General features: G+C 43.5%; 1 non-coding gene across 1 annotated transcript; it reads left to right on the plus strand.

The window, feature by feature from the left end:
* LOC127191217 (small nucleolar RNA SNORA48) lies at positions 1-146 on the plus strand. The gene has a single exon (XR_007830840.1). It is a non-coding gene; the product is annotated as a small nucleolar RNA SNORA48 (small nucleolar RNA).
* The last annotated feature ends 12,615 nt before the right edge of the window (positions 147-12,761 follow it).

Consider the following 12,761-nt stretch of genomic DNA (forward strand, 5'->3'; position numbering starts at 1 on the left):
CGCCATCTTGGTAATGGGCAAAGAGAAACCTTGCTGGTGGTGTTGTTCTTATGTCAGTCAGGGGCAGAGCAGTTGTCAGTCCTTTGTTCATCCTAGCTTGATGCCTGGCTTGGTGGCCAAAGCTATTTTATGCCTAGTGTGAGGAGACAATCGTCTGAGTCCAGCCATCTCACGGATAGCCACTCCATCTTTCTGGCAGAGTCAGACAGAGCTCATGCTCCCAGGCCCAGGAACCAATGCCGATACGGTTGTTCCAGATGTTTCTTGTCTGTTAACCAGTAAAAGAAATACAAAGAAAGAAATTGTCTTTATCTAAACTAGGGCACACAAGCTGTAAATGTATATATAACGGATCTCCTTCATGTCCTAATTGATTACTTGTGGCTTGCCCACTCCTTTGTTCCCTTATTACTTTGAGTTATGGGCCAGATGTTCAGGACGGAGCCTGAACACCAAGGCTCTGGGTCAAGGATTTTGATACCAGGTGGCCTGGATAATGCCCAATCACTAGTGTTTACTCGGTTGGCCCAAGTCAAAGCAAAACCATGATGGAGATTCCCTTGCTCAACACCTTGTATCAAAATATAATTGAACAAAGCAACAGCTCCCCCCACTCTCTCTTGCTGTATAATTTTCCTTCAGGGATGTGGTATGGATCCCAACTGGCTGCCTCCTTGGAAGCACAGAGAATAAAGCTTTCATTTTAAGCCTCTGTCTTTGAGATGAGTTTTCTTGGCTCCCTCCCTAAACCCAACACTAGGACACATAGAAATCATATCAAATCAAATCAAGTCAAATCAAATTAAATCCAGGCAGCACAGCATGGGAAGAGGAAGACAGACAGAGACCTGCTTTCTGTCACAATATGAGGTGAAGTCTGGGGAAGATGCTCACAGACCTGCCCTCTGCCCCACAGCACAGGTGGGGCACAGACACACAGGGCTCAGCCTCCCACCACCAAACCCAAAGAGGGAGGAAGAAAGAGATAGGTCTGTGGATCACCATGCCACCCACAGACCTGCCCTCTGGTGCATGGCACAAGAAGGCCATAGACACCTGCTTGCTACCAAGCCAAATGCTGCAGACTGAGATGTCACCCAGAGGCCTTCCAGCTGTGTGGCCAGCCTGCAGTGGGAGCCACCACAATGTGCAAGTCGGGGGTGGACAAATGAGAGAGAAAGAAAAGTGGAACAACTTGAATATTATGAAAAGAGATGGAACTGGGGACATCAGAGTAGAGAGGAATGGCCAGCCCCATCACCTGGAGCTGTGGTGAGGTCCCGGCCTGAGCTGCTGCTGAGGGCCATGTCTGGGTCTGTGGCTAGGCAGCAGCAGGGCTTGATGTTGATGCCTGTGGGTCATATCACCACCAGAGACCATGGGGATGTCAGGGCAACTGCTGAAGACCAGGAGACCATGTAGATGTCTAGAAGCTGTGCAGAACTGGCCCCACCCCTCCCTGGCTGCAGCCCCCAGCTCAGCTACCACCCAGGCCCAGATCCAGGGCTCTGAGTTGGCCTTCCCCAAAATCTATGCCATCTGAGAAGGTTTAGGAAGAGAGAAAGGGCCAGTCTTGCTGATCCAAAGCTGCAGGATCTCCATGACACAGGGCAACCACAGGATAATTGGGAGAAGTCCCAGTGAAGATCCAATATTGGTGGTGTCATAGAAGCCAGACACCTCGAACCCAACCAATGACTCATTGCAATGAACATCTCCAAGTAAAGATGTGTGGACAGAGGAATATACTGTGGGACAGGCTGTGACATACTACAGCTTTTTAAAAAATATTTATTTATTTGCATTGGTGTTTTGCCTGCATGTATGTCTGCGAGGTGGTGTTGCATCCTCTGGAACTAGAGTTGCAGTTACAGACAGTTTTGAGCTGCCATGTGGGTGCTGGGAATTGAACTCAGGACCTCTGGAAGAGTAGCAAGTGCTCTTTACCATTGAGCCATCTCTCCAGCCTGAACTACAGCTTTCTTAATGAAATGTTTTTCTATGCTTTGTTTTTGTTTCTTTGCGTATTTTTTATTTTTGGGGGGAGGTTGCAAGAAGGAAGGGTAGACATGAGGGGACTGGGAGATGAGCTGGACTGGGGTGAATGATGTGAAACTCACAAAGAGTCAATAAAAACAAAAAAACTTTTCCTATTTATTTATTTGCTTATTTATTTAATCATTCTACACCTCCATCCCAGACCCCTCCATCTTCTCCTCCTAGTCCCAGCCTTACCCTCTCCTCCCATTCACCCCTTTTCTTCTTCCCAGAGAAAGGGAGGTCCTCCAATTGGTACCAATCCACCCATATATCTCAAGTTACTGCAGGACTGAGCACATCCTCTCCTGCCAGGAGTGACAAGGTTGCTCAGATAGGGGAAAGTGACCCATCGGTTGGCAGCTGATTCAGAGACAGCCCTTATGTCTGTTGTTAAGGGACCCACATTGTGACCAAGCTGTACATTTGCTACGTATGCATAGGGGGTCTAGGCTCTGTCCATGTAAGCTCTTTGGTTTATGGTTCAGTCTCCATGATCCCTCATAGGCTCAGGTTATATTGCTCTGTAGATTTTTAAAAAATATTTATTTCTTTATTATTATATATACAGTGTTCTGCCTGCATGTATACCCACACACCTGGAGAGGGCACCAGATCTCGTTATAGATGGTTGTGAGCCACCATGTGGTTTCTGGGAATTGAACTCAGGACCTTTGGAAGAACAGTTAGTGCTCTTAACCTCTGAGCCATCTCTCCAGCCCTGCTCTGTAGATTTTCTTGTGGTGTCTTTGACCCCTCTAGCTCCCTCCCACTCTTCCACAGCATTCCCTGAGCTTGGTCCATTGCTCACTCTTGGGTCTCTGCATCTGTCTCTGCCAATTGCAGGACAAAGCCTTTCAGAAGACAGTTATGCTAGACTTCTATCTGCAAGCATAATAGAGTATTATTTTTTCCTTTTTTATTATTAATTTATTCAAATTACATCTCAGTTGTTAGCCCATCCCTTGTATCCTCCCATTCCTCCCCCCTCCCGCTTCCCCCCTATTCCCCTCCCCTATGTCTGTGACTGAGGGGGACCTCCTCCTCCTGTATATACTCATAGGGTATTGAGTCTCTTCTTGGTGACCTATTATCCTTCCTCTGAGTGCCACCAGGCGTCCCCATCCAAGGGATATGGTCAAATATGGGGCACCAGAGTTTGTGTGAAAGTCAGATCTCCTTCTCCACTTAACGGTGGAGAATGTCCTGTCCATCGGCTAGTCTGGGTAGGGATTCAAAGTTTACTGCCTATATTTTCCTTGGCTGGTGCCATAGTTTGAGGAGGACCCCAGGGCCCAGACCCGCCTGTAGTTTTCCAGGACCGTCTGGATCCTTCTATTTCCTCATTCTCTCAGGCTTCTCACACCTAAAGTCTCAATAGGATGTCCTCCCCTCTGACCCACTTTCCTGGTAGGTAAAGTTTTTCATGGGGATGTACCCCTTGGACTAGTGTCTCGATATAAGTGAGTATATACCATTTAACTCTTTTTGCTTCTGGGTGAACTCACTCATTATGATAATTTCTAGTTCAATCCAGTTGTCCACAAATTTCGGAAATTCCTTGTTTTTAATAGTTGAGTAGTATTCCACGGTGTAAATGTACCACAGTTTCTTTATCCATTCTTCTACTGAGGGACACTTGGCTGTTTCCATGTTCTGGCTTAGAGTATTATTAATAGTTACAATGGTCTACCCTTTCTTGTGGTGTGGGTTGTAAGCTGGGCCAGTCATTGGTTTGCCTTCTCTCAACTGAATCATTTGAGCCTCTCAGTTGAGTCTCATTGAGTCATTCTCTCAATCTCTGTCCTACAAAAAGCCCATACACCTTTTGTAGACAAGACGCATTTTGTTTGGGTCAAAGGTTTTATGTATGAGTTGGTGTTCCCTTCCCTCCACTGGGAGTCCCATCTGGCTACAGAAGGTGCCAACTTTATGCTTCTTAACACATGTTAATTGGAGTCTCAGTGAGGGTCACCCCCATAGACTCCCAGGAGCCTCCCCTGTCCCAGAAATGCCCCCCATTTCTGTTCTCTTTCCCAGTTCTTCTCCTCATCTGCCCTCCTCCTCTCTCCACCCACCTGATCCTTACTTCTATTATCCTCAATGTGCCATCTCCCATCTAATTCCCTCCCTCCATCTACTTTGGATGTCTATTTTATTTCCTGTTCTGGGTGAGAGTCAAGCATCTTCCTTTGGGCTCTCCTTGACTTCTTTAGGTCTGTGGATTGTACAATGGTTACCCTGTACTATATAGCAAATATCCACACACTCAAGAGGAGTAGATGACAGGAGATAATACAAAACAGGGCTGAAATCAACAAAATAGAAACAGAGAATAATACAAAGAATCAGTGAAACCAAGAGCTGGTTCTTTGAGAAAATTAGCAAGATAGACAAACCCTAGGCCAAATTAACTAAAAGGCAGAGAGACAGTATCTAAATTAACAAAATAAGAAATAAAAGTAAATGGGAAGATACAAGTGAGGGGATAACAATTGAGATGTAATCTGAGCAGACTACTTAAATAAATTAAAACAAAAAGAAATAAAAAGTGGGGAAAAAACAACAGATACTGAGGAAATTCAAAGAATCATTAGGTCTCATCACAAAAACCTGTACTCTACAAAACTGGAGAATCTAAATGAAATGAACAAATTTCTAGATAGACATCACTTACCAAAGCTAAGTCAAGATCAGGTAAACTGTTAAAATAGTCCTATTAACCCCTAAAGAAATAGAAGCAGTCACTAAAAAAATCTCCCAACAAAAAAATGTCCAGGGCCAGATGGTTTTAGTGAAGATTTCAACCTGTCTTTCAAAGAAGAGCTAATACCAATACTCCTCAAACTCTTTCACAAAATAGAAACAGAAGGAACATTGTCAAACTCATTCTATGATGCCATAATCACACTGATATCTAAACTTCACAAGGACCCAACAAAGAAAGGAATTTCAGACTAATTTCCCTTATCAACATTGATGCAAAAATACTCAATAAAATACTCCTAAACTGAATCTAAGAACATATCAAAATATTGTTCACCATAATCAAGTAGGCTTCATCTTAAGGATGCAGGGATGGTTCAATATATGAAAATACATCAATGTAATCCAATATATAAACAATCTGAAAGGAAAGAAAACCACATGATCATCTCAGTAGATATTGAAAAAGCCTTTGACAAAATCCAATATCCCTTCACGTCTAAAGTTTTGGACAGATCAAGGATATGACGTGGATACTTAAACATAATAAAGGCAATGTACAGCAAGCCAATAGCCAACATCAAATTAAATGGAGAAAAACTTAAAGCATTTTGACTGAAATCATGGGCAAGACAAGGCTACCTGCTCTTTTCATATCTATTCAACATAGTACTTGAAGTCTTAGCTAGAGCAATAAGACAACTAAAGGAGATCAAGGAGATACGATTTGGAAAGGAAAAAGTCAAATTATTGATATTGGCAGATGATATGATAGTATATATAAGTGACCCCCCACAATTCTACCAGAGAACTCCTAACAGCTGATAAACACCAACAGTAAAGTGGCTGGATAGAAAATTAACTAAAAAAATGGACTGAGAAAGAAATTAGGGAAACAACATCTTTTACAATAGCCACAAATAATATAAAGTGTATCTTGGTGTAACTCTAACCAAGCAAGGGAAAGATCTGGGAAAGACCTGTATGATAAAAACTTCAAGTCCTAAAGAAATATCATAAGTAGGAAAGATCTGCATGCTCATGGATAGATACTATTAACATAGTAAAAATGGCCATCTTACCAAAAGCAATATGCAGAATGCGATTCCCATCAAAATACCTCCACAGTTCTTTATAGACCTTGTGTTGGGTTTGGCGTGGAAGGCAAGAAAACTCACTTCAGGTGCAGAAGCTTAAAATGAAAGCTTTATTTCCTGAGCTCAGGGAGGTGGCCATTTTGGGATCTGAACCATGTCCTTGAGGTTGTATTGCATATTTAAAGGTGAAAACTGTAATTAGCTCATACAGGAGGCAGATGGTGGAACAGGGTGGTCAGCTCCGACTCAAGTTATTTCGTTAACAAGAAGTTCTAGCTAACCTTGAATGTGTGCCTGGTAGTTGGGGGAAGCTGGACTTGTGGTTGGGGAATTTTTGCTGATTAATAAGTCCTTAGGATATGCTGATCATAAACATAGTTTATGGTCTATCTGACCTTGTATAGAGATTTTTTTGACATCATCAATGAGCTGAGATGATGTGGCTGGTGGGCCTGAAATAAAAATATCCGTAGTTATCTTACACAAAAGGAGCAGATCTCAACACTTGAAAGAACAGTTCTTAACTCCATATGGAAAAAAACCCAACATGCCAGAATAGCTAAAACAATCTTATATAATAAAGGAACATCAGGAGGTATCTCCATCCATGGTTTTAATATGTACTATAGAGTAACTGTAATAAAAAATTCATGGTATTGGCATAGAAACAGACTGGTTGAAACACATTTTAAAAACTTATTTCCTTTCCTTTGTGTGTGTGTGTGTGTGTGTGTGTGTGTGTGTGTGTGTGTGTGTGTGCACATATGGAAATCAGAGAACAACTAAAGAAAAATCAGTTTTTCCTTCCTCCATGTGGCTTCTGGGTATTAAACTCAAGTTTTCAGGCTTGGTGGTGAGTGTCTTTATACAATGAGCCATCTTTTAAAAAATTATTATTACAATTTATTCAGATTACATTTGGATTGTTATCCCCTCTCTTATATCTTTCCATTCCCACTCTCCCTCCCTCTTTCACCCTATTCCCCTCCCTTAGACCTCTGACATAAGGGGATCTCCTCCCCCACCATATGACCACAGCCTATCAGGTCTCATCCAGATAATCTGCTTCCCCTTCCTCTGTGTGCTTCTGGGCCGGCCCACCAAGGGGAAGTGGTCAAATCAGGAGCACCAGAGTTCATGTCAGAGTCAGTCCCTGCTCTCCCCACAACTGTGGAGAATGTGCTGTCCATTGGCTAGATCTGAACAGGGGGTCTAAGTTTACTGCATGCATTATCCTTGGTTGGTCCGTCAGTTCATGCAGGCCCTCCCCTGGTTCCAGATCTGTCAGCCTTGATGGTCTTCTTATGGGGTTCCTGGACTCTCTCAGTCCTTCTATCCCCCTATTCTTCTATGCCACTCTCACCTTGCTATCCCCAGCATCTGTTCCTGCACCATCTTAATCAGTTCTGTCCACCTTAATATTTGGGACAATGACTCACACCAAACCTGGGATTTGTCCATTCAGCTAGCCTGGCTGTCCAGCAAGGCCCAGCGATTCACCTATCTCTGCTTCCTCAAGATGTGACTACAGGTACATGCTGCTGTACCCAGCTTTTTATGTGGGTGCTGAGGGCCCAAACCTAGGATTGAGCAGTGCAATGGTTAATCTTGGTTGTCAACCTGACTACATCTAGAGTCAGCTAGAATGGAAGCAGCTGCTCATATTTGTGACTGTTTTTTCTTGGTTGGATTCTTTGAGGTGAGAGGACACACCCTAATTCTAGGCCAGGCCTCCTTGCGGCAGTCCACATAAGAAAGGATATGGAAGAAGGAAATTTGCTTTTTACTTGTTTGTCTTCACTCTCGCTGACGAGTTTGGATAGCCTATCCCCGAGGCATTCCTTTGCTGGTATTATAGTGTACTTCTTTGAGATTCACACATAGACCAAAAGACTGACGGCTCTTTAGGATTTCCCCAGGACTCCAGCACCAGATTGGGACTGCTGAGACATCCAATGTCATGCATCCAACAACCACTGGATCCTCGGTCTTTCCTTTAGGAGACTCGGGAGACATCAAGTGTTGGATTACTTGGACCCCTTCTCCATATCTGACCTATATCTATATATATCTCTATAGTTATATATCAGATCTGTTCTTTTATAGAACCCTGACTATTATACCCAACAAGGCCTTTACTAAATGAGTTAATTCTCCATTTCCAGTGTCAGATGTCAGATTGTACACATCACCCATTCTACATCTAGCAAGATGATCATTACGTTTCTCTTCACTTTACCATAAGCTTATTTTATATCCCATGTTTTTATGCCCAGATCTCAAATCCCAATGATCCCCTAGCAGCCCCTGGAGCAAGAACCCTCAGTAAGGGGCTCCAGGTGATCCTCAGACCACCTTGGGCCTGGCTGCCAAAGAGCCCTTGCAACAAGCAGTTTCTATGCAAGCAGACTGTGTCAATCCACTCAGCCCACTCAATGATCATTCCTACTGCAGCCTTTGCTCAAGAGATACTTGTCCAGGACACCTGGTTCCTGAGGCCTCTGGCTGCAGAGCCTGGGCAATCCTCTCATTCTCTGCTGTCACACAATCCCAGCTGGAGACAGAATAGAGTTCTGAGTGCTTGTGAGCAGTGCCCTTCCTCACCTTCTTCCCCATGGAGAAGAGACAAGCAATGCCCCCAAAGGAATATGGTGAGTGTTTGTCCTTCTAAGAGAGAAAGACAGTGAGCTCAGTGGATCCCTAAGAGAGAGAGAGAGAGAGAAGAAAAGAGAGAGAGAGAGAGAGAGGATGGAGGAGGAGGGGAGAGCGAGAGAGCGAGACGGAGAGGAGCGAGAGAGGAGAGGCACACTGTTTTAGAAGAGAAGTTACATCACAAGTGGATAAAAATTTCAGAGCAGTTTAACTAACTTTAATAACATCTGGACTCTTAAGGCCAATAGAACGCCATTATTCACTGGCTGGTGGGCTACACAGGGAATCATGTAGCCCTGACCATGTAGCTGCAAGCCTTACTGTTCTTGTCTTTTTACGCACACAAACCATATCTTGGCTGACACACTTCAATAATCAAAAACAGCAGTAAGCAGAGCTACAGAAGCCAAAAAGCAAGGGCAGTACATTTAGGGACTTTCCCAGGCCTACGAACTATAGTGATTTAGGTCTTTGTTCTTATTTTGGCAGGTGTAGTGGTCTAAGTGATGGGCTTTTAGGTCAGGATGGTGCCTTGGAGCATCTAACATGGACTCAGTTGTGCTAAGGTCTGAGAGCCTGTTGCCGTGGTCCCCAGACCACATATTCAGTCAGAAACATCCTCTAGTGTCCCATTATCTGCTCCATCTCTCCTGCCCCAGTGCCATTCCTCTACTCTCTTGCTAGGGTTCAAGAAAAGCCATGCACTGACCACTCAAACGCCAGACTCAGATTGATGCAAGTTTATTTGAATGCTGAACAAAACTGACTGACCAGTCAGGGCATGGTACAAATTTGGGAATCAGACCATGACGCTGGCCTGTTTTTAAGGCAGGCTTTTTATGAGGAAAATGACAACCAGGTGGGAAGCAAAGAGGAGGGCAGCATTACATCGTTTTGATTAGCTAAAATAAGAATAATTAATTTTGTACTGAGTATAATGTACCCAGGTGGCTAGACAAAGCATATTAAGTTGATTGACTGGAATTTAGGGTAGGGGAAGTCTTGAGGGCTTTCCAACTCTCTGGGAGTAAGGAACATAGCAGGATGTTTCCATCTTACCTCTAAACTTTTTTTTTTGTTTTGTTTTGAGACAGGGTTTCTTTGTGTAACAGCCCTGGATGTCCTGGACTCACTTTGTAGACCAGGCTGGCCTCGAACTCAGAGAGATCTGCCTGCCTCTGCCTCTGGAGTGCTGGGTTTAAAGGCATGTACCACCATGCCTGGCTTTGGGCTTACCTCTAAACTCTAATAGAACATGTATTTATCATCTATTGTTTTATTCTAAACAGCAAGCATCGAAGCTTCCTGGTTTCAGATACGTAGGGCCTGAGAACTTGAACTTAGTTTTACCTTATGATCAAAATGGAGATGGGAATAAAATGGCTTCTGATATGTTCAGAGTGATAGCTGGTGCTAGCAGAGGAGCCACAGTTATGTTAGGAACTAAAGTATGTCTATAGAGTTTAAGCAGGTTAAACAGATTACAATACTCTGAGCATCACTGCTCCTTGTACTTCCCCTCAGTGGAATGGATCCCTTCCTCCTGGGTGTTGCTTCCTGCCTTGTGCACAGGGCTATATTAGTGCTATCGCATGACCATTGCATTGTTTGCATGGTTCCTTCGGCAGTTCCTAGGAAACTTTTATGAGGCTGTACTTGTTAAGCCAATGTTTTCTTTGTAAATTTACACAGTTCTATAGATGCCAACAAACTACATCTGGTTCTAAGACCAGTGTTCAAATAAAATGCATACTTCCTGTACCACCAGACTTAGCACTTTACTGTCTCTAATGATGGCTCATGTTCATCCAGTGGCATATTGTGGTTTGTGATTCCTCCTGCGTAGTGTAGTTCATTAACATGCCTTAGATTTAATGAGGAATGAAGTGAGTTGCTACAGTGGAAAACAGAACTTCCCACAAGCCCAAAGACAGCTCAAACCCAGAATTTGATACTACTCAGATACAAATGATTTCCATGTTAGCTTTGTACCCAATAAAAATGTGCCTCCTCTTTCATTATTTCTGATAACTGACCATTGTATCATCTGGAGAAAATAACTTATTTCTCCTCCCGTTTCATTTCTCTGAACCTCACTGTTCACACCCAACACTGACAACAAACTCTACCTAAGGGAGTGCTGTGAGGAGTGGGAGAAAGAGAGCAAATAGAGAATGAGTGCAAATGTTGGTATATTTTTTAAAAAAAATCTATTTTATTGGGTTCTTATAGCTATACCTCCCTTCCAACTCTTATTCCACCCTAATCCCTTCTAACCCCAGAACACTGGGTAGGAGAAGAAGAAGGCTAGAGGGGAAAGGGGTATAGACCTCTATAGGCTACTTCCTGTTGAGTTCCTTGAGGCAAGTCCAATCTTTGTTGTCAGAATATCTCCAGCCTTTTCTCCTCATCTCTTTGTTCTTTGCTTATGAACACCTGACAAACTACAGCAACAGCAACTGGAAGCAGCAGACGGAGCTACAGCTATCTTCTTCTTTGGAGTGCACGCCCATCCCTCTCTGGGCTCTGGCATTTATTCCCTCTCTAGAATTGCCAGAATTAAACTATCTGCAGTTGGCAAAGATCAAGCCCCTGCTAGTGCATGAGACAGTCATAGTTAACGTCTGTGGACAAACAGAAGCAGCCCACATTCCATACCTGGAATTAAAAAAAAACATATTCATAAGACATAACTCTCACTTCATGCAAGCACATGAGAGGTATTTCCATTAGGAAGATGACCTTGGACCAGCAGGTTGGTTAAGCCAGTTAAGTTGCTTGCTGCTGAACCTGAGGGCCCTAGTTTGATTCCTGGGGCTCAAATGGTGGAAAGAGAGAACCAAACTGTCCTGACCTTAACATGTGCACATGCATACACACACAAGTAAATATATGTAGATACTATTACTGATAATAAATGAAGATGACCTCAGAAGTATAATTCCTACGTTCTACCACGGACACCAGTGCAGATCACTACAGCTAGGAAAGCCAAAAACTCAGCACTCAAGTGTGTACAGCACACACATTGCACACGGAGCCTTCTGCCTTGTGATACCAAGGGAGAGCAGCTATATAGAGAGCTTAGGGGATATTTACTGTAGGAAGGAACGCTAGCATGTCTGCAGCTACAAAAACAGACAGCAAGCATTTCTGCTGGAGATGTAGTAAGTAAGACAGAAGTTCACAGCCCATTGTACGATACTCTGTTAGTGTGTGTGTGTGTGTGTGTGTGTGTGTGTGTGTGTGTGTGTGTGTGTAAAGGGTTTCACTGTGTAGCTCTAGCTGGCCTGGAACTCACTACATAGACTAGACCTTGAACTCATAGAAATTTGTTTCTGCTTCCCTAGTGCTTGGCTTCTGTTATTTTTTTTTAAAAAGATGCATTTGAATATATATATCCAAAACAAGAGGAGAGAGAGAGAGAGGGAGAGAGAGAGAGAGAGAGAGAGAGAGAGAGAGAGAGAGAGAGAGAGAGAGAGAGAGAGAGAGAGAGAGAGAGAGAGAGAGATGACTTGGGATTGTTTTGGCTGTTCATTCCTGCACTTCGAGAGACGCTCCTAGAGAGAACTGCTCCAGGGAAGGTTTCAAGGCTTTGGGCTGCCTCAGCTGCTGTTCCAGGTTCCAGCAGCAAACCTTGGTTAAATTGGGGGTTTGCTGAGATCCTGCTGACTACGCCAGGAGAATTGTTCCTCGGAACTAATAACCCTAAGGTTTCATTATTGTGTTCTTTAATCTCCTTTTTCTATTGTTTGGGTTAGTGGGGTTGTAAGTGAGGTACACTCTGTTAGTGAGACCACAATAAAGTATAATTATTAAGACAATTGAGCCTACAACTACCCACAGCTGGCAAAACCACACCCTTGCTAGAGCACTGGGCAAATCATAGTTAGCTGCCATGAAGCAGCCCTATATCCCCACACCTGGGATTAAAACAAACTTCAGAAATTCCCACCACCCTAAAGGGATGGTCTTTCTTCCTTCTGGCAATCCATAATGCTGGCAGATATCCTGGATTTGGTGAATGAATGCTGCAGCCCAGAATTCTGACTCTTGATGTAGAAAAGCAAAATTTTATGTTTTGAATATGTAATGTCCATTATAGGTGTGTGTTGGTGTTGAATGCTTGGTCCCCAGTTGGTGTGCACAGAGGCTGAAGGCATTAGATTCCCCAGAATGAGAGTTACAGGCAGCAGTGAATCACCTGACAAGAGTGCTGGGAATCAAATTTGAGTCCTCTAGAAGACCAGTGCATGCTCTTAGATGCAG

Source organism: Acomys russatus, chromosome 6 (genome assembly GCF_903995435.1).
Source record: "Acomys russatus chromosome 6, mAcoRus1.1, whole genome shotgun sequence".
NCBI classification, from domain to species: Eukaryota; Metazoa; Chordata; class Mammalia; order Rodentia; family Muridae; genus Acomys; species Acomys russatus.